We start from the raw sequence: 19,972 nt of genomic DNA on the forward strand, positions 1-19,972 counted from the left end.
GTGCTGTCACCTGTCCTGCAGAATTACCTGCCTCCTCAAACCTGATGGGTGACAGTTCATCATTAATCTAATCACAGCTCTCATTTTCATTGTGTAGCAACCTTTCCATAAAATGTTACATTATAGCTAGTTAGTCAATAAGCATTTGTTACTCATTTTTAGTAGAATATCCTCTACTTCGTTAGAAGTAACATCTTTTTGAAAAAAAGTTTACATGATTCAAATAAAAAGTTATTCTATAGATCCAGTATATATCATTAACTGTAATTTATACAGCGTTTTTCCCATATATTTTTGGAACCTTTTTTCCAAGGACGTATGTTGTGGTGATTTAACCTGTTTACACCATAATGATATGTCACCAGCTTCAATGCAATTTCTGTCTGAAGGAAATGTAGAGAAAAAAGTACCATCAAAGGGGCACTGGCACTGTTCCCGCCATATGTAGTGATCATTGTTGGCTGGCTGCCCATTAGTTACACCCACAATATTACATCAGGCATTCTGCCTAGCTTTTTAAAGACCCATTTCCATGAAAATTTTCATTGGCTAAGCCAATGTAAATGTATATGTAGTGCAGTGTAAGTGCCATAATATACCCACCAATCGCCATCTACTCCGCCAATCAGCGCCGCTTTGGTAAAGTGATGGCTATTTCGACTTTCCGGATCACACTGCGGTCTTCGTAACCCAGAAGTGGCTTTTACAATGTAAGATTAGGTATGGAGCATCAGAATAAGGATCCATAAGCTTAAATGGTAAAAGCGACTACCGGCTCATACAGATCCCAGCGTGATCCGGCCAGTCAGAATAGCCGTGTCATGACCCAGAAGAGGACCGGAGCGGCGCTACACCAAATTACTGATACTCCAAAAACAGCATGCAGCCATAGTTTATATTTTTGGCCAAATATGTAACCTTACAAAAAGCAGCAAGTGTATTTTTGTACTTGTAGATTTAGCTGTTCTCAGCACATATCATGCTGATTGGACCATGTCCCTGTATATTAAAAACAATTATGCCATCCTAATAAATTGTGTTTTACAAAAATATTCACGAGAGAAGCATCAGAAGTAAATGTAACATTTTATGTTAACCAGTCAAATGAATGTTCTTTGATGTAATGCATGGCTGAACCAGGTCAACTAGAGTGGAAGCCTAATGCCACGGCTACACTATCAGTATTTGGTCAGTATTTTTTCTCAGGAGTGGGAGCCAAAACCAGGAATGGGTGATAAATGCAGAATTGGTGACTTGTTTCTATTATACCTTTTCTCTGATTGTTCCTCACCTGGTTTTGGTTCCCACTCCTGAGAAAAAATACTGACCGAATACTGATAGTGGGGCCATGGCCTTACAGAGCAGCTCTTGATTCTTGTACAAGAAAGGGTCCTTCCCGTCTCCTCTGTGATGTCCAAATGCCCCAACAAACCACATCGAAACGGGTTGTGATTCTGAAATAATCCCTTCAATAAATGTAACTTGCCGTGTTTTTTCTGTAATCATTTTAGCTTGTACCCCGGACCCAAAGACATTGATACTTCTATCCTGTGTGCAAATCAGACCTCTGGAGGTTATACACTTCCTAGCAGGTGGCTGCAGTTTGCATAGACATTTGTGATATAATGGGCTATAAGGTGCAGCTAATGACCCATAATTGATCATTTCCTGACTTTTGAACTTCTGACCTTGTGCAAGTTTATTAATGCAGCTTCAGTAGGAAAACCTTCTCGTCTTTCCGCTCATGTATTATGCATAGCTCAATGGGGTGCCTCGAAGGTAAAAATGAAACCTGACATAGAAGGAAGGCCCTGAATTAAAATATTCTTGCTAAAGTGATAATGAAATATCATATTAGTAATATTATAACTATATACAGTAATCAAAATTATATAGTCCTCATTGTAAATTAGGTTTATTAGCAAAATGTACAAACTTTCTGCTGTTTGCAATAATCCAGCCAAACAAGAACAATTTAAAGAGAACCTGTCTGCAGATTGGGGACCGGAGGCAGACTGAGGACCTGGGGAATCAGACAAGGAGGAAAATAGCCTAAACTGGGTATGTTCACACATGTTGTGTTTTTTTTCTGCAACAAATCTGCTGCTAACTTTTCTCTGGCAGGAAAACAGCTGCGTTAAAAACACAGGTTTTGGTGCGTTTTTTTGTTGTTTTTTTTGCAGCGTTTTTTTGACCACCCATTACTTCATATGGGTGCAAAAACGCTGCAAATAAGCAGCAAAAAAGCAGGTGCGTTTTCTGCTGCAAAAACGCTGAAAAGGCTATGTTCACACACGTTGGGTTTTGCAGCCTATTTTGCTGCAGATTTTTATGCAAATTTTCAGCTGCGTTTTCCAGTACCAGCAAAGTCGATGAGAAACCAGAATTCACTGTTCACACATGTTGTTGTTTTTTTTGCTGCGAATTTTGTGACTTGGTTGTGTTTTTGGAAAATAGAGCATGTCACTTCTCAGCATTTTTGCAGCTGAAAACGCACCTGCATTTTTGCTACGTATTTGCAGTGTTTTTTCATCCATAGGAAGTAATGGGTGGTCAAAACAACACAGCAAAAGACGCACCAAAACCTGCATCTTTAACATAGCTGTTTTCCTGCCAGAGAAAAGTTAGCAGCAGAAAAAAAACACAATGTGTTTGAACACAGCCTATGGGTGAAAAAACGCTCCAATGTTCACATACGTTGTGTTTTTTTCTGCTGCAAAACTGCTGTTAGCTGTTTTCCTGCCAGAGAAAAGTTATGTTAAAAATGCAGGTTTTGGTGCGTTTTTTGCTGCGTTTTTTGACTACCCATTACTTCCTATGGATGAAAAAATGCTGCAAATACACAGCAAAAATGCAGGTGCGTTTTCTGCTGCAAAAACGCTAAGAAGTGACATGCTCTATTTTCAAAAAACACAACCAAGTCACAAAATACGCAGCAAAAAAACCCCAACATGTGTGAACAGAGAATTCTTGTTTCTCATAGACTTTGCTGGTACTGGAAAACACAGTTAAAAATTTTCAAAATACGCTGCAAAACCCAACGTGCATGAGCAGAGCCATAGGAAGTAATGGGTGGTCAAAAAACGCAACAAATAACGCACCAAAACCTGCATTTTTAACACAGCTGTTTTCCTGCCAGAGAAAAGTTAGCAGCAGATTTGCAGCAGAAAGACGGATTTTGGTAAGACCTTACCTGTAAAATCCTTTTCAGCGAAGGAAGGAAGGGAGGGAGACACAGATCCACTACTAGTGGGGGTAGGCGGAGCCCCACAGGATAGTTCACCTCAGATTTATAAAAAGTGACGACCGGCCCCTCCAGCTTAGGCTCCTCCTACTCCCATGTCCTTCAGTCCGTACACAAGCTAAGGAAGAGCAGATAACACCAGCGGAACACCACAACCCCTTCTGAAAAATCAGAAGTGTGAGAGAACAGGTTATGCATATAACAGAAAGATCACACAGTCCCAGGCACTACTCACTGGACCTGACAACTGCGATGAGCTGGCAATGCTGGAACAGAGCCCTAGCACGCCGACCCCAGTCCCGATGACCGCCATCAGAGAGGAGTCGCGCCGCATCTGGAAAACAATAATGCACTTCTGCCCTGGGAGGGTGCTGTGTCTCCCTTCCTTCCTTCGCTGAAAAGGATTTTACAGGTAAGGTCTTACCAAAATCCGTCTTTCAGCAGCAGAAGGGAAGGAAGGGAGACACAGATCCATTACTAGTGGGACGTCCCAAAGCAGTCCAGAACTCAAGGGTGGGAAACAGTGGCAGAATCGCCAACACCCCAACAACTTAGTCAAGCGCGCAACAAGCGCCAAAACTAGATAAAGAGATAACCTAAACCACCGCCGCCTGCGGGACCCTGCGTCCCAAGGCCGCATCGGCGGAAGCACTCACGTCCACTTTATAAAATTTAGCAAAAGTGTGAACGGAGCGCCAGGTAGCCGCCCGGCAGAGCTGCGCTGCCGAGGCCTCCTGATGAAAAGCCCACGACGAACCAACAGGTCTCGTGGAATGAGCTCGAACCTTAACCGGACAAGGCTCGCCCTTGAGCCGGTACGCTTCCAGGATAGCCGAACGTATCCACCGAGCTATAGTGTCCTTGGAGGCCCGCTAACCACGCCAACAACCAGCAGGAATCACAAAAAGAGAGTCCGACTTCCGAAACCCTTGCGTGATTGAAAGATAGAACTTCAAAGCCCGCACCAAATCCAACGAGTGCAAGGCTCGCTCCTTTGGAATTTTCGGACAGAGGGAGGGCAACACGATGTCCTGATTGACGTGGAAACGCGACACCACTTTAGGCAGAAAATCGCCATGGGTACGAAGCACCACGCGATCCAAGTGGAACTCCAGAAAAGGGGGCGAGCAAGACAGTGCCGCCAACTCAGAAACCCTTCTCAAAGAGGTGACCGCCACCAGGAAGGCCACCTTCCAAGAAAGTAAGTAAAGCGTAGCTGAATCCATAGGCTCAAACGGCCCATGCTGAAGAGCCTCCAAGACTAGATTGAGCCGCCAAGGAGCCACAAATGCCCTCCGAGGCGGAAACTTACGTGCAACCCCACGAAAAAACGAGCGCACATCCCTGCGCGAGGCAATAGCCTTCCGAAAAAGCACAGATAGTGCAGATACCTGACCCCGCAAGGTACCAACCGCCAGACCCTTGGCCAAACCACATTGCAGAAAAGCCAATAAGTTGGGAATGGAAAAAACCCTCGGGTTCCTTGACAATCCAGAACACCATGAATAGAAGGCCTCCCAAGTTCTGTGATAAATCCTAGTCGTAGCTGGACCTCTGGCCGCCCGCAAGGTGGCAATGACCTCGGCCGAAAAGCCACGACGGGTCAAGATTTCGGTCTCAAGCGCCACGCCGTCAAACGAAGCGACTTCAGGTCCGGATGACGAATGGGCCCTTGGGTTAACAGGTCTGGGCGAAGAGGCAGTGGAAACGGAGGCGCTGCCAGAAGAGACTCCAGCGTTGAATACCACGCCCTCCACGGCCAATCCGGCGCCACCAAAATTGCCGGAATTCGTTTGAGTTTGATCCGCCGGATGACCAGAGGAAGCAAGGATACTGGCGGAAACACGTAGATCAGCTCGAACTGGTCCCACGGGGCCACTAGAGCATCTACCGCCACAGCCTCCGGGTCCCTGTACCTGGACTTGAACGTCGGAATCCTGGCGTTCAGCCTGGATGCCATCAAGTCCACCTGGGGAGTCCCCCAACGGGAGCACAGCAGTGTAAAAACTTCCGGATGAAGACTCCATTCTCCGAGATCCACCTGCTCACGACTGAGGAAGTCCGCCGTGATATTCAGCACTCCTGGGATGTGAATCGCGGAGATGGCTGGGACCCTGGACTCGGCCCATACCAGGATCCGAGAGACCTCCATCATGAGTCTGGAACTCCTCGTCCCGCCCTGATGGTTGATATACGCGACCGCTGTCGCATTGTCCGTTTGAATCTGGACCGGCAGGCCGCTCAAGGGGACCGTTCAATGTCGGAGGCAGAGAAATATCGCTCTCAACTCCAGGATGTTGATCGGCAGAGACGACTCCTCTGACAACCAGACCCCCTGAACCCAGAGATCGTTCCAAACCCCCCCCCCCCCAGCCAGACAGGCTGGCATCGGTGGTAATGACCGACCACTATGGGAGGAGGAAGGATTTCCCCAGGGATAAAGTCTCCGGACGTAGCCACCATCCAAGAGACTCTAGCACCTTGTGGGAGATACCGACACAGCGATCCAGCGAAGCCGGCGATCGGTCCCAACGGGTCAGAATAAGATCTTGAAGACCCCGGGAATGAAATTGTGCAAACGGTACCGCTTCCATTGCCGCCACCATCAGACCCAAGAACAGGGTCTGATGGTGGCGGCAATGAGACATCGTCTCCGAAGAGACATCGTCATCGCCGACCCCATAGCCTGGACATGGTGACGAAGGATCGCTTGTTTGTCCGGGGGCAGGGACACCACTGCCCGTACCGTGTCGAAATGCATCCCCAAGAACAGGATTGACTGCGACGGCTCCAATGACGACTTCTTCCAATTGACCAGCCACCCGAAGTCCTTCAGGTGCTGAAGGGAGAGATCGCGAGCTGTCACCGCCTCCTCCGCTGTGGGTGACACAATTAACAGGTCGTCCAGGTAGGGGAGAATCGTAACTCCTTGCTTTCGAAGGAGCGCCATGAGCGGCGCCAGAATCTTTGTAAAAACCCTGGGCGCCGAGGCCAACCCGAACGGTAGGGCCACAAACTGGTAATGGGCCTGACCTATGGCGAACCGCAGGAAGCGCTGGTGAGCCCTGCCGATAGGGACATGCCAATAGGCGTCGCGGATATCGATCGACACCAAAAAATTGTGCTGCGACAGGGCCGCCATGACAGAGCGAAGAGACTCCAGACGGAATTTCCGGGTCCGGACATGCAAATTCAATTCTTTGAGGTCCAGAATGGGGCGAAACTTGCCCTCCTTTTTGGGAACCACAAAAAGGTTGGAGTAAAACCCCCTTCCCTGGTCCTCCGGCGGAACCGGAATCACCACACCCTGCTGCAGAAGAGAGTCGACCTCCCGCAGCAGTGCGGCAACTAGCCTGGGCTCGGACGGGATGCGCGACTGACGAAAACTGTCCGGGGGTCGAGAATGAAACTCTATGAAATAACCTTCCGACGCCCAAATCGACCCAAATTGTAGCAGACGACCTCCCACCTGAGAGCCCTCGAGAGGGTTCCTGGCGTCAGTCCGCCTTAGCGGGCTTTTTGTCAACCTCCCACTTGTCCTGACGGAAATGTTGTTTCCAGGGAGTACGGGATTTCTGGGAGGTCTTTTTTCCGGAAGACGAGGGATGATCCGATCTCCAAGAAGGCTGACCGAACCGCCCCCTGGGCCGAAAGGACCGATGACCACTACCGGCACTTGACTTGCCGGATGTAGAAACCGCTGCCTTTCGCTGCGGCAAAGCCGTATCTTTGGCCTTTGCCTTAGCAATCAGCTCCGTGAGGTCCGAACCAAACAGCTGACCGCCCTTGTACGCCAGACTCAGCAAACCTTGTTTGGATACTGCGTCTCCGGTCCACTGTTTAAGCCATAGTGCTCTCCTGACAGTGACGGCCGAGGATTGAGCCCTGGACATCACCGAAGTAGTATCCAGCACTGCGTCCCTGCCATATCGGGCCGCCTCTTCCAAGAGCTGGAAGAGCCTTTCCACGTCAGCCAGCGGAGTTCCATCTTGCCATGCCATCCGCAGCTGATCCAACCACCGCAGCAAAGCCTCACCAGCCCACATGGCCCCCAAGGCCGCTCGGAATCTGTGACCCGCGGCCTCGTAGATAGATTTTGCCGCTGACTCCGTCCTTCTGTCCAGCGGGTCCTGAAGACTCGCCTTCCCTTTAACAGGAAGCAAAGAGGATTTGCTCAGCTGAGACAATGGCACATCCACTTCAGGAGAGGGGACCCAATTAGTGATCGTATCCGTGGAACAGGGATACAGGGCATCAAAAAGCCGCAACCCTTGGAAACGTTTATCCGGACACAGGCGTTCTTTCTCCACCGCCTTGTTAAGTTCCTCATGCATCGGCAGCGTTGAGCGAGCCCGACGCGACTCCTGATACAGCCGGGCCGATTTGCCCGGGCGTCCCGTCACCTCTACAGACAGTTGTAACGCTTCCCGCATAGCTTCAACAAAAGCGTCCACGCAGCCCGAAAGCGAAGCAGAGCGACCCCGCCGATTCTCTTCATCAGAATCGGAGGTCTCACCAGAAGAGTCTGTCAGCGATTCTGAAGCCTCCGACGCACTGCGCGGAGGAGACGGCGCCGCCACAGGCCTGAGACGCTTCTTGCTTCTAGACGTCGGTTGGGACTTAGCAGAGACCCAATGACCCAGGAGGTCAGACAGACTGTCAATGGAGCGAGTGAGCGCCTCCACCTTAACATCACTGAGACTCCCAACTAGCGTCGAACCTGACGCCGTTGAAGACCCTGGCGTATCAGATACGCGTGACCGATCCTGAAGCGGACCGGGAGAGAGATCCGCGCCCCCTGGACCCTGATCCGACATGCCCCCACACAGTAGCGAGCGTCGCGGATAAGGTGGTAATAACCTTACAATGGGTACAGTAACCAAGGATGTGTGAATTCCACTACCACAGCCTGTTCTTGCACAAAAAATCACCCGGCACTGAAGGGTTAAAGCTCCTCCTTAGAAGGAGAAAAGCTACCCCAGCGGCTTGCAGAGCAGAATAGTGCACCTCCAGAGAGGGTTAACAGCCTGATGGGCCGGACCCCGTTCAGAAGGGGTTAATGCTACTGATCCGCACTGCCTTTTTGTGAGGTGTTCGTCAGAGCCAACTCAGCAGGGAAGTAGCAGCGCCGTTACAGCACACCCTGTCAGCCTAGGACATAAGGAAAGTGCTCTGCGCTGTAATCCCCCAAAAAGGAACTTTCTGCCTAAAAGGCAGGAAAGACTCACCAGCCGGCCTAGAGACTGCTCTTCTCGGTGTGTTGAGAGCGGGGAGCAGGGAGTAGGAGACGCTGCACGAGGCTGGACGCTGGCCGGAAGAAGAAGGGGCTGGGACATCTCCAGCGCGCGCTTTCCCGGCACTTCCTGTCATGATGCTAAGAGTCCAACAGCAGAGAGACGCTAAGCCACGCCCCCCGCCGAGCTATGAACAAAGCGCGCGAAACCTCCGTCCCTGCTCCCCTACCAGCCGAGGATCAAACGCTGCAAGCAGAGGAGAAATCCCTGCAAGTCAGAAAGAAACAGCAGTCACCACAAGACACATATACAGTGTCCATAAGAGCACTTACCCAGCTGAGCGCCACAGGGACCCCCAGGGATGTGTGGCGCCGTGGCCCTTGCTCCCCCCCACGGCGGAGCGCGCAGGGACCCCACATGAGCGGTGTGCGTCTCCGCCAGGGAGCGCCCTGTATCCCCCAGGGCCAGCAGGGTTCTGCGGGGACCTCCTTAGGGGGTACGCAGATCCGCCAGGGGAGGGTCAGGGGTCCCAGCAGCGCTGAGACCCCCTGAGACCTCTAGACCACGGGGGGTCCAGGTCTCCGGGATAAAAATAAGAAAATCTTCTGAGGAGCTGCGAAGGCAGCGACTATCCTCTGCGACCTCAAATTTAAAACTGAGGAACATGGGAGTAGGAAGAGCCTAAGCTGGAGGGGCCGGTCGTCACTTTTTATAAATCTGAGGTGAACTATCCTGTGGGGCTCCGCCTACCCACTAGTAATGGATCTGTGTCTCCCTTCCTTCCCTTCTGCTGCTGAAAAAACCACAACGTGTGTGAACATAGCCAAAGAAGTGACATGCTCTATTTTCCAAAAACACAACCAAGTCACAAAATGCGCAGCAAAAAAACCCCAACATGTGTGAACAGAGAATTCTGGCTTCTCATGGACTTTGCTGGTACTGCAAAACGCAGCTGAAAATTTGCATAAAAATCTGCAGCAAAATACGCTGCAAAACCCAACGTGTGTGAACATAGCCTTACAGTCCGGCCCCTGTCCACCGAAATCTAATTAGTAGAAAACTTCAAACGGTGATTAAAGAAGAACAAAAACGGATTTCTTCTCCAAAGGTATCAATGTAATCAGTATTACAGCGCCATCACAGCCATGCCTTTATTTTACATTACAAAATCGCACTGACAGGTTCTCTTTAAATTGCTCAGCACAACAAATATAACAAGTGGTTTCTTCAGCTACTCACAGAAGAAAATATATTTTCTCCTAGGATTTCCTAATACTTTACTGAATCCATCTTGCCCTCTGGATCCTTCTTGGTTTCCAGTGCCAAAGGAAACAAAATAGCCACAGCAGTAACATAGAAATGCTGGGGAGCAAAACAAGCGCAAATAGGGTCTTAACTGGTAAAAGAAAAGTGATAAAATAGGGGAGTATTATGCTCACCTGATGAGGTTGCACATTAGGAACATTTCAACTGCATAAATCAGCTGCTGCAGGACGCGGCTCAACAAACGGAAGAAATTGTTGTTCCAGGCACAATGTGTGTATACCTGCGCTGCTGATGAAGATTCCAGGATGTCGATGTGTTCTTAAATAAATTTTATTTGAACAGGTTAAAAGTGAACGCGTTTCGAAGTCACCCAGGACTTCTTCCTCAAGACATAACCTAACTTGAGGATGAAGTACTCTGTGACTTCGAAACTCGTTGATTTTTAACCTGTCCAAATAAAATTTATTTAAGAACACATCGACATCCTGGAATCTTCATCAGCAGCGCAGGTATACACATTGAGCCTGGAACAACAAAGTAGCCACAGAGCATCACTGAGCCACCATCATGCTTCACTGTAGGCTGTATGTTCATTTTATTTTTTTTTACTTACTTATATAGCGTCATTAATTACACAGCACTTCACAGACATTATCACTATCCCCATTGAGCCTCACAATCTAAATTCCCTATCAGTAGGTCTTTGGAGTGTGGGAGGAAACCGGAGTACCAAGAGGAAACCCACACAAACAATGGGAGAACATACAAACTCCTTGCAGATGTTGTCCTTGGTGAGACTTCAACATAGGCCCTCAGTGCTGCAAGGCTACAGTGTTAAACACTAAGCCACCTGCTGACAATGATATTTTCAGCATATGCCCCATTTTTAATCCTCCAGACATAATGCTGATTAACAGGCCTGAAAAGTTCCAGTTTTGTTTCGTTGCTCGACAGAACAGAATCCCAAAACTATTGTGGCTTATTTTGATAGTTTGGGGAATTTTTTTGTGCTTTTGAATCAATAGAGATGTTTGTCTTAGAGTTAAGGCTTTTAAACCTTAAGCTTTTAGTCTGCACTTTACTGTGCAAACTGAAACCTTAGTATCTGCTGTCACCAGATCAAGCTTCAGCTCTCGTACAGTCACTCGAGAGTTTTTGATCACCTGCCTCCTCAGGAATCAGGTGGCAGCCGGTGATGCTACCCTTTTCTGCCACATTCAGGTAGTGTAGAAAGTGTTCCTTTAACTTTCAACGTGCAAATTATGCTTCCAATTGTATTTCCAGGAACATGTTTGTGCAAGACAATGATCTCTTCTATTAACCTTTCGGACCACTCTCTTGACTTAAAGGTATGGTCTGAAGTAATTTTCATCCTAAATCCCTTTTTAGTGCCATAATCTACATTATTTTCTAATGTACTTGAATTAAAAATTACTTATCCTTCCCTAACTACACTATCTAACTTCTTTTAGATATTTTTTCACTTTCTTTTTGACGATGCTTGGTTTGGGAATGCCAGTGCATGCTGAGATTCTCAAATGAAGTGTTATCAGGGGGTAAAGGCTGCAGTCATCAATGACATCATTTCAGGGGCTGGTCTAGTTCCTGATCGATGTGCACAATGACAGCGCACATGCTGTTGCTGGCTCAGATCAGCAGTAACAAGCCGGCAACAAAGCTTTGTCAGAATATCCGGCGTGGAGAGACCTGTCCCCGCAAGTGATGCCACTGGTCTCTGCATGTCAGGTATTCTAACATTGCACTGTGTTGCTAGCTCGTTAATGCTGATCTGAGCTAGCAAAAGAGCATGCGCTCTCATTGTGTAAATAGGAAAGTAAGGAAAGGATGACTAATTTTGAATTCAAGGATATTAGAAAACAGTTTAGATTATGGAACTAAATAGATAGGGATTTAGAATGAAAATCTCTTTGGATTTCGGCCCACCCCTTTAAGGCCTCCATACACATTCATTAAAAGTCAGCTGAACCCAACAATTTTGACAGGTGTGGCCAACCATCTCCCCAACTCTCCCCCAGACAGATGATATCAGGGAATAAAAGGATCTAGTCTGTTGAATTTCAACAGTCGATCCTCTAGTTCAGCACAAAGATAAGCTGCTGACAGGAGTATGGCAGAAGCTCTGTTAAAAAAAACACAGAAAGGCTGAGTGATTGTCCATGAGGGAGTCAAAATAGATACAGCAGCTGTTGGCCGAATGATAGTTCGGCAGATGGCCATCTAAGAAATATGGCCAGCGTTAGCCATATTTCTAACATGCAATCAAATGTCAGTCAACTATCCCCCTAGCCAGTCCAGGTATTTGATGTGCTTCATCTCAAGCATACCTGATGCAACTAACGAAACCCCTGATGCTCAAGAGAACACCAGATTTGCAAATATATACTCTTATTATGGATTATATTCAGAAGGTGTAATAAATAAGAGGCTGCAGTAGTCATTAAAAGTGGCACTTTGAGTTGAATTTTGAAAAGCCACTTTTTCTATTAGTTGTGTTAAACTATTCAAAACATTCTTGTTTGTTTGGTTTATTGCAGAAGGTTTGTCAATTTTGATAATAAACATAACTTTCACTTGGGGTTAAATAATTTTTACAGCATATATACATCTTTATAGTAGTAATGCTACAAAGCTCTATAGTCCTGTATAGCCATAGAGTTTAATGATTAAATACTATTCAGATTTATAAATCTACAATTCAATTGAATTCTAACTCTAATTGTGTTACGTTCCTAAGCTAGCCTAAGTGATAACTACATGTAGGCAAACATTTAGCATTTCATTGGGTTACAGAATATGTAATATCATAGTGCTCTTTGCTCACAATGACGCTGTCACATTTCCTTTAGCGCTCTCAACATCTATTATCTCCCTATGCAACACAATCTGTCCTATTCTGACGAAGGTCCAGGTTGGACCAAAACGTCAATATATTGTTCTGGACTGATTGGAGTGTAAATAAAACTTCATCCTTGCTATAAACCTCTCTAGTGCCAAGTTCTACTTACATAAAAAAATAAAAAAGGGCATTTATTGGGAGTAAATGAACATCCTTCATGGCCCAATGAAATGATAAAATTCTGGCGGCTTACATACATCACTAGGGGAAGCTTAGGAACTTAACACAAATAGAGTAATAACTCAATTTAATTGGAACTTTATAAATCTGGATAGTATTTCATCATTAAACTCTATGGCTATACAGGAATGTAGAATTCTGTGCCCTTACCCCTATAAAGATGTATTAAGAAATCCAGCAGTATTTAGCATAAAAATGAAACAATGTACAGAGTTATTATTTCTATTATTGCAATATAAATCATAGTATATAAATATTTAAAACAGTAAAGAGAGAACAACACAAAGCCCTGGTCATACAGTGAAATTATATTCATTACCTACATATTGTAGTCATATTTTTCAATACGGTATAGATAAAGCACTCACAACAGTCCTTGTACTAAGATTAGCTTGTACAACAATGCCCCATATATTTTACAGAAAGCCATTTAGTTTAAGCATGTTTTCAGGTATAAACTTAGATAAGGAGTATTCAATCTTTTCTAGTCCAAGGGACACTGTCAAATTGTACGGCTAAGGGCTGCATTAAAACTTAAAGGGGATCTCACCAGATTTTTGCTACCCCATCTGAGAGCAGCATGATGTAGGGACAGAGACCCTGATTCCAGAAAAGTGTCACTTACTGAGCTGCTTGCTGTCATTTTGATAAAATCGCTGTTTTCTCTGCTGCAGATGTAGGAGTTCCCTGAATGCTGAGCTCTGTATAACCATGCCCATATCACTGACTGGCAGCTTTCTGCCCATGTACAGTGTACACAGAAAGCTGCCAATCAGTGGGGAGTTATACAGAGCTCATTAAAATAGAGGACTACCTGCCAACAAGTTTACTAGTCCTCTAGTGATAATCTCCTGCTAATAAAACAGGGATTTCATCAAAGCTACAGCAAGCAGCCCAGTAAGTGATCTCTGTCTCTTAGGGTACAATCCTAAACCCACATGGATTCATTTAAACACATGACCACTGACCTCCAAGATAGCAGCGCAAATCGCTGTCTCTCCAACTTATCTTTGAGGACACAATAAGCAATGTTAGAGTAGATGCTTAGAGGACATAATTTCAGAATGTAAACGACTGTATGGCGTCGGGTTACAAGTGGTATTAATTCTGTACCGATAATATAATATATGTGGCAGTAAAGATGACATTCAAACAGTGCTTATCTTAGGAGAAAACCTACTTCTAAAATATAGCACTCAGAGTTATGAAGAAAACAGCAGGAGACTCTTGAAAAGCTTAAACTCATAAACATGTTAATATCACTGCCAAGAACTGGGCAGATTGAACTTTTCCACTGACTATACATAATAACTGACTTATATTTTCAGACAAATGATTGCAGCTCAGAGTAGAAGATCCTGTACTACTGATGCCTTACAGCTCACAAATCTATTCATGACTGTCAGCCCAATGTCTCCACAGACAACAAAATGTGCTGACCAAGTTGGACACTTTGGGGTTTTGTAGACCTAAATTCCAAAGCTTCAACCTAATAAGATCCAAACAACTTGAATTTTCAATTTCCACTCTATAAAACTGAAATGAATGGGTTAGAAAGGAAGATTAATCTAGATGGGTCACTGAAATACCACTAAATTTGAGACATAAACAGGATAATGTGAAGAAAGTGTAACGGGTCACTACAGAAATATTTGATAATGAGGACAGACTCTACTTTCATGGTTCTGGAGTAGGTAATTTTACCTTCAAATGCAAATACATTTCTATGGATCCCTCTGGAGGCCCAACTTGTTAAGTTGGCCAAACAGGGTTATATTTGTTGGCCCAAGGATTGACGGAACTAGGAATCACTATGTGCATGGTTAGCTACATGTAAGCACTACGCTTCTTTGGGCAGTGACTTGCTTTGCTTGGATCTTTTCAGAGGTATAAGCAAAGAGGCATTTAGACTTATAGAATGTATATGATGTCTGTATACTGCTAACCCAACATCTGCGAGGAGAATGGAGCAAAGTTGTTACTTCTTTTTATCAGATTGTTTAATGAAAAAAAATGTCAAAACAAACTTTCACCTCCAATCCCACCCTATCCCAGCCCTCCCCATCCAACTCTCAGATTCAAAACTAAAATACTTTTCTACAAAACTCTTCTTTGTTTGTTTCTCCCTCCCCTCTTTGTGCAAGTAATACAATTCGTCCAGGATTCCCTTATGGTCAAGCACACCCTTAGATGTCTCACTATATCCCACTTCTATACCCTAGTTATTATATTCCAACTCTGACTCTCTTAGCAACTGTGATTCATTCCCATAGTCATCCTCGAGAAATGTTACGTAATGCACCTGATCATATATTTATATTTGAATCTGAGATTTCCCTATCCAGTAAGTGCATTCATCCGCATTCTCGGAAATGCCAGTGTTAAAGGGGATATGCCTGAAAAATCCAACCACGAGGGCCCACAATTTCTCAAATTTAAAAGGAGTTCCTCTATTCTGAAACACGAATCTCTCAAGACGAAGCATACAATTAATTTTAGGAATGTATTCTTGTATACTAAGGGGATCAGTGTCCTTCAAGTGAAAGGCAACTAATTTTCTAGCTTGGTACAACAGATGAAGAATAGATAATTATTGGGCCTCCTCAGTTGGCAAACCATTACCGTAATCCAGTAGGCAGACAATGGGATCTGATGGAACCTCACCCTAAAGTTGTTTCTTCTGAAGGGGAAGAATGCATAGAAATTCAGACCCTTCTTTTAGCTATCATTGAAGAGTTACCCTTAAAAGGTTATTCCCAAAATCACAATGAGGTTCTATAATAATGCACAAACAGTCCTCAACATTGAAGTTGCAACACCAAGAAGGAAAAGTCATGGAATTATGGAGATCACAGGATCGATGATATGTTAATGATAAGCAAATGATAAAAAAATGGAAACAATGGAATGGAAACAAAATTTTCAAAACAACTCAATTTATTCAGTGCCAAGTAGTTGCACCACACAAAATACAAGCTATTACATGCCTTGACAGGCTATCATCAAGGTCATTAATGGTTGTAAAGGAACCATAGCCATTTCTCCAAACACCAGGCCGCATTTAGCTCAGGTTACTGAGAGCAGCCTGTGTGGCCCAAATGTGCTGTCATGGCCTGCAGTGACTCTGGACTGGTCTACCATTGAAGCATATAAGGAATATCATTGGTTAGCAATTGCAAAGAGAGCTGCCAGCAACGGATATTGATAATTTGCGTTACCAAGTGCATTCAGGGAGGCAGAAAATTCCTCAAAACCATTAATATTCTCATTGATAACATACCAAGGTGTGTAAGTGAATGTATTTCTGCACATGGCGCTCATACTCACTACTAGTGTTGAGCGAGTATGTTCTGTCCGAGTATGCTCGGGCCGAGCTCCGAGTATTTACAGCTGCTCGGGGATATGGTTGAATCGCTCCCGTGTGCATGATTTGCGACTGTTTGACAGCTTTATTACATGTGAGGAATGTCTATTTCTTACACATACTCGGACCAGAACATACTCGCTCAACACTACTCACTACTAAAGGAATCAAGATGTTTCGAAAATGTTGTTTCCATTTCCATCATTTGCATATCATTAACACGTCTATCGATAGAGTGATTTCCATAACTCCTCAATTTTTTTTTTTTTGCTATTGCAATTTCAATGTTGAGGAGTGAACATATTTATTCATTTGTGCCAATATACTGTATCTCATTTTAAAATCCACCCATTTTGCACATATTACCCTCCTCAAGGCTCTATTTACTCGCCAACTGACATTGGATCCATCCTGCTATAGTACCAAATCTCTTGGTGGAGCATGCGCAGCACAGTCTCTCAGCTACCTTCTTGTATAGCTCTGCTGTGCCTCCTCCACTGACAGAGTGCATATTTTACGTTTCATACACATCTATACATTGCATGATCCTGTGTAGTATTCTGCCAGACCGATTTTATCTTCTACCATACACCAAAATATAGATGCATGCAGGTTTTTACATCATTGATCTGTTTGCTAGTTTCCAACAGAGATCAACAGTCCTCACTCTGTTCTGCCTCCACATTGGAGCTTGAATTAACCATTGTGGAAGCACAGCAGAGCCGAGATAAGCATGTCTAATACCTCCTGCTGACAGATCAGTGATGTGAAACTGCACAAATGAACCTCTGTTGATACATATGGCAGAGGATTACTTTCTGCCCTGTGCACCAGCAGAGGGGAATTTTCCGTTTTGCATCATTAATCTGTCTTTAGCAGGAATCAAACACAGCTCAGCTATGCTGATCTCAGATTTGCTTTGCTTCCAAAATTATTTCAAGCTTTGTTGTGGAGGCAGAACAGAGAGGAGTCCAAAACTGCTGAGCTCCGCTGGAAGTTAACTAACAGATCGATGATGTAAAACATACATGCACGATGCCGATGTTATGGAAGAAGATAAAATCGGTCTGCCAGACTATTGTATAGTACCATACAGTGTATAAAAGAATAGAGTGTATTCTAAACAAAGATTAGCTTGATGATGTGCCAAACATATGAGGTGGAGGCACAGCTTAGCTGAACATTGCATAGCAGAGCTTTGCTGAAAACCAGTGCGATTGTACACATTCAGTATACAGCTTGCTTCCAGAAAAGCTCACCGCACCTGTTGCCGCGCCGCCACTGCTCCCAGCTAGGCCTCAAGCGGTGAGCGCCGCGGCCACGCCCCGCCCAGCGCCACGCCCCTTGACCCCGGGCGCCGTAAAGCAGGAAGCATCATCGGCCCGGTCGCAAGGCCTGGATGACCCGGCCACCATCGCTAAGCCTGCGCCCCTGTCCCGGATGGGACTGCCACCTAGCGCAGCCACAAGACCCCCGGCCTGGTCGCAAGGCCGAGTGCCCCCGGGCGCTGCTCCCAGATTAGGTCCCCCCACTATACCATCGCTGGGCGTGGACCTATTGGCACATCACACCGGTCCGGATGGACTGCCGCTGGAGTGGCCGGCTGAAGTGACCGACAATCAGCCATGGAAGGCCCAGCCCCCGCGCGAGCCTCTGATACCGGCTCCTGAACCCGTCGAGGTCACCCTACCCCCACTGGAGGACGTCCAATTTGCGTGGGACCCCACCAGCGAGAACTTGATGGGGTTCTCTCAAGAGACCCGGGCAGACGCGGTCCGTCGTCTAGAGGCCTGTCATCAACAACTGGCGACCTTTGAGCGGGAGCGACGAGAGAGGCGCGTCAGAGAGGAACGGCTCCAGGCCCAGAGTGCTGAACAAAAACGCAAGGCCCGCCAAGACCCCCGAGCAGCCCGCGGTCCCCGAATCACCGGGACCATAGTCAAATTCCACATGGAGAACGGCTGGGGGTTCATCAGGGGCCCAGAAACCGCAGGCGACGTCTTTGTGACCCGCAGGGACGTGGAGAGTCATCTACCGGAGGGACATCGTGGCCGTGACCTATACCCTGGTGATGTGGTCGCCTTCACCCGCCACGTAGGTGCAAAAGGACCATACGCCCTACATGTTCATCGGCTCACTGAGGAGGAGCTACAATACCGCGGCTATGAGGAGAGCCAAGAGGACCCGGACGGGTCTGAAGAGCCATATGAGGAGGAAGAAGGAGCATATGGAGGACACCGCTACTAGTAAGTAGCAAAGTACCTGTGTACATAGTTACCCGTCAGGGTATCAGAACTGTTTTTGGGACTGTTCCCGTCTTGAAAGTGTGGTCCCCGTTGGGACAAATATTGAACTGTTACCTGTGTGCCCCTCATCCCCTACCAGGCTGAGGACTGTGAGCAGCCATTCCCTTCCCAAAACTGGCCGAGCACTGAGAGCGGCCACCCCCTGTAAATAGTTGCGCTTCCTAAAGCGCCCCCTACTGGTTTTATAAAAAAAAGACTGCCACGTCTACCTCGGGACAACGAGTCCCTCATGTTTACAAGTTTGCCAAGGTTCCTGCACTTAAAAGGAGAACGCACACCTGGTCGCAAGTTGCACCGCCGCCAGGATCCAAGAATGTGTTGTAAAAATGTTTTCCTGCAAATGTTTTATATGAAAAGTTTTTATATGCTGCTAGATAGTAATGTGAATGTTTTCTAATAGTGTTTATATGTCAAAAGAGTTCCAGAAGTATTAGTAAGCGTTTTATAATAGTGTGACAAGAAAAGAAAAGCGTTTCCCATAAAGGGAATTGAACCATGTTGCCTGTTTTCTGATGTGAAAAGTTTTAAAAAGTTTGCATGTCATGTAATTAACTGTTTTTGCTCTTTTCCAGCCCGAGGACGTGCTGTGCTTTACCAGGGGGGAATGTAGCGCCCCGAGGGCTCGGCCGCTACAGGGGTATTGCACCTCTGCCAGAGGTGTGGTATTCCACTCCCGGGTAAGGATGGAGTATGGACCAGGGCTCAGTTAGCTGCATACAGCACACACACCCCATTTCCGAGGGACAGCTCAACGGTGCTCCCACTAGACAGAAGTGCAGGCACGACCGACTATGTCCCTGCCTGGAGTGGGGAGGGGGGTGGAACACCCAGTGCTGTAGGAGCAGATAGGGGTTGGTTCCTGAGCGTAGGTAGGAGCCCATTGGTTGCTGGTCACCTGGGCTCATGGTCAGAGGGAGGTATAAAAGGTGGGCACCATCTTAGATCTAGGTTCGTTCAGTAAGTTCAGCCAGAGGAGAAGACAGGGAGTAGAGGCTCTGTAGGAGCTCTACTCCAGGAGGGCCTAGTGAGAGGCCGAGGAGGAGGTGAAGGGGAGCTGGAATTTTGGCTCATCTCAGCTCCAAGAGAAAGGAACAGAAAGGAACAGAGAAAGAGAAGGAGAGACAGAGAAACAGAAGGGCTCAGGAACAAGAAGGTGGAAGGGACCCTAAGAACCCACGAGAATCCAGGGTGCAGGGTCAGGCAGATTAAGGGTACCGGATCCCAAGTTGGTGGAGGAGAAACAACCCTCAGCCAAAGACCGGTCGTCGTGATCATCTATTGGTGCGACACCTCATCAAACCTGCTAGGAAGGTACCATAAAGGACAGCGGAGGACGGGGCCCACGTTTAACCGCACAAGTCCGCGGCAACCGGACAAAAGTGGGTCACTGGTGAGGCAGGCCAGAGAAAGGATTAAAGGGGGTCCTGTGCCATGCTCTTGACTGCTTGGGAGTTGACCGAG

General features: G+C 46.5%; 1 protein-coding gene across 4 annotated transcripts in view; it reads right to left on the reverse strand.

The window, feature by feature from the left end:
* SNCAIP (synuclein alpha interacting protein) overlaps positions 1 to 19,972 on the reverse strand; it is a 281,465-nt gene that overhangs the window by 77,381 nt on the left and 184,112 nt on the right. The window lies entirely within an intron of this gene.

The sequence above is a fragment of the Phyllobates terribilis genome, unplaced genomic scaffold (assembly GCF_046119375.1).
Source record: "Phyllobates terribilis strain yellow unplaced genomic scaffold, ASM4611937v1 Scaffold_1__5_contigs__length_1240528914, whole genome shotgun sequence".
Taxonomy (NCBI): Eukaryota; Metazoa; Chordata; class Amphibia; order Anura; family Dendrobatidae; genus Phyllobates; species Phyllobates terribilis.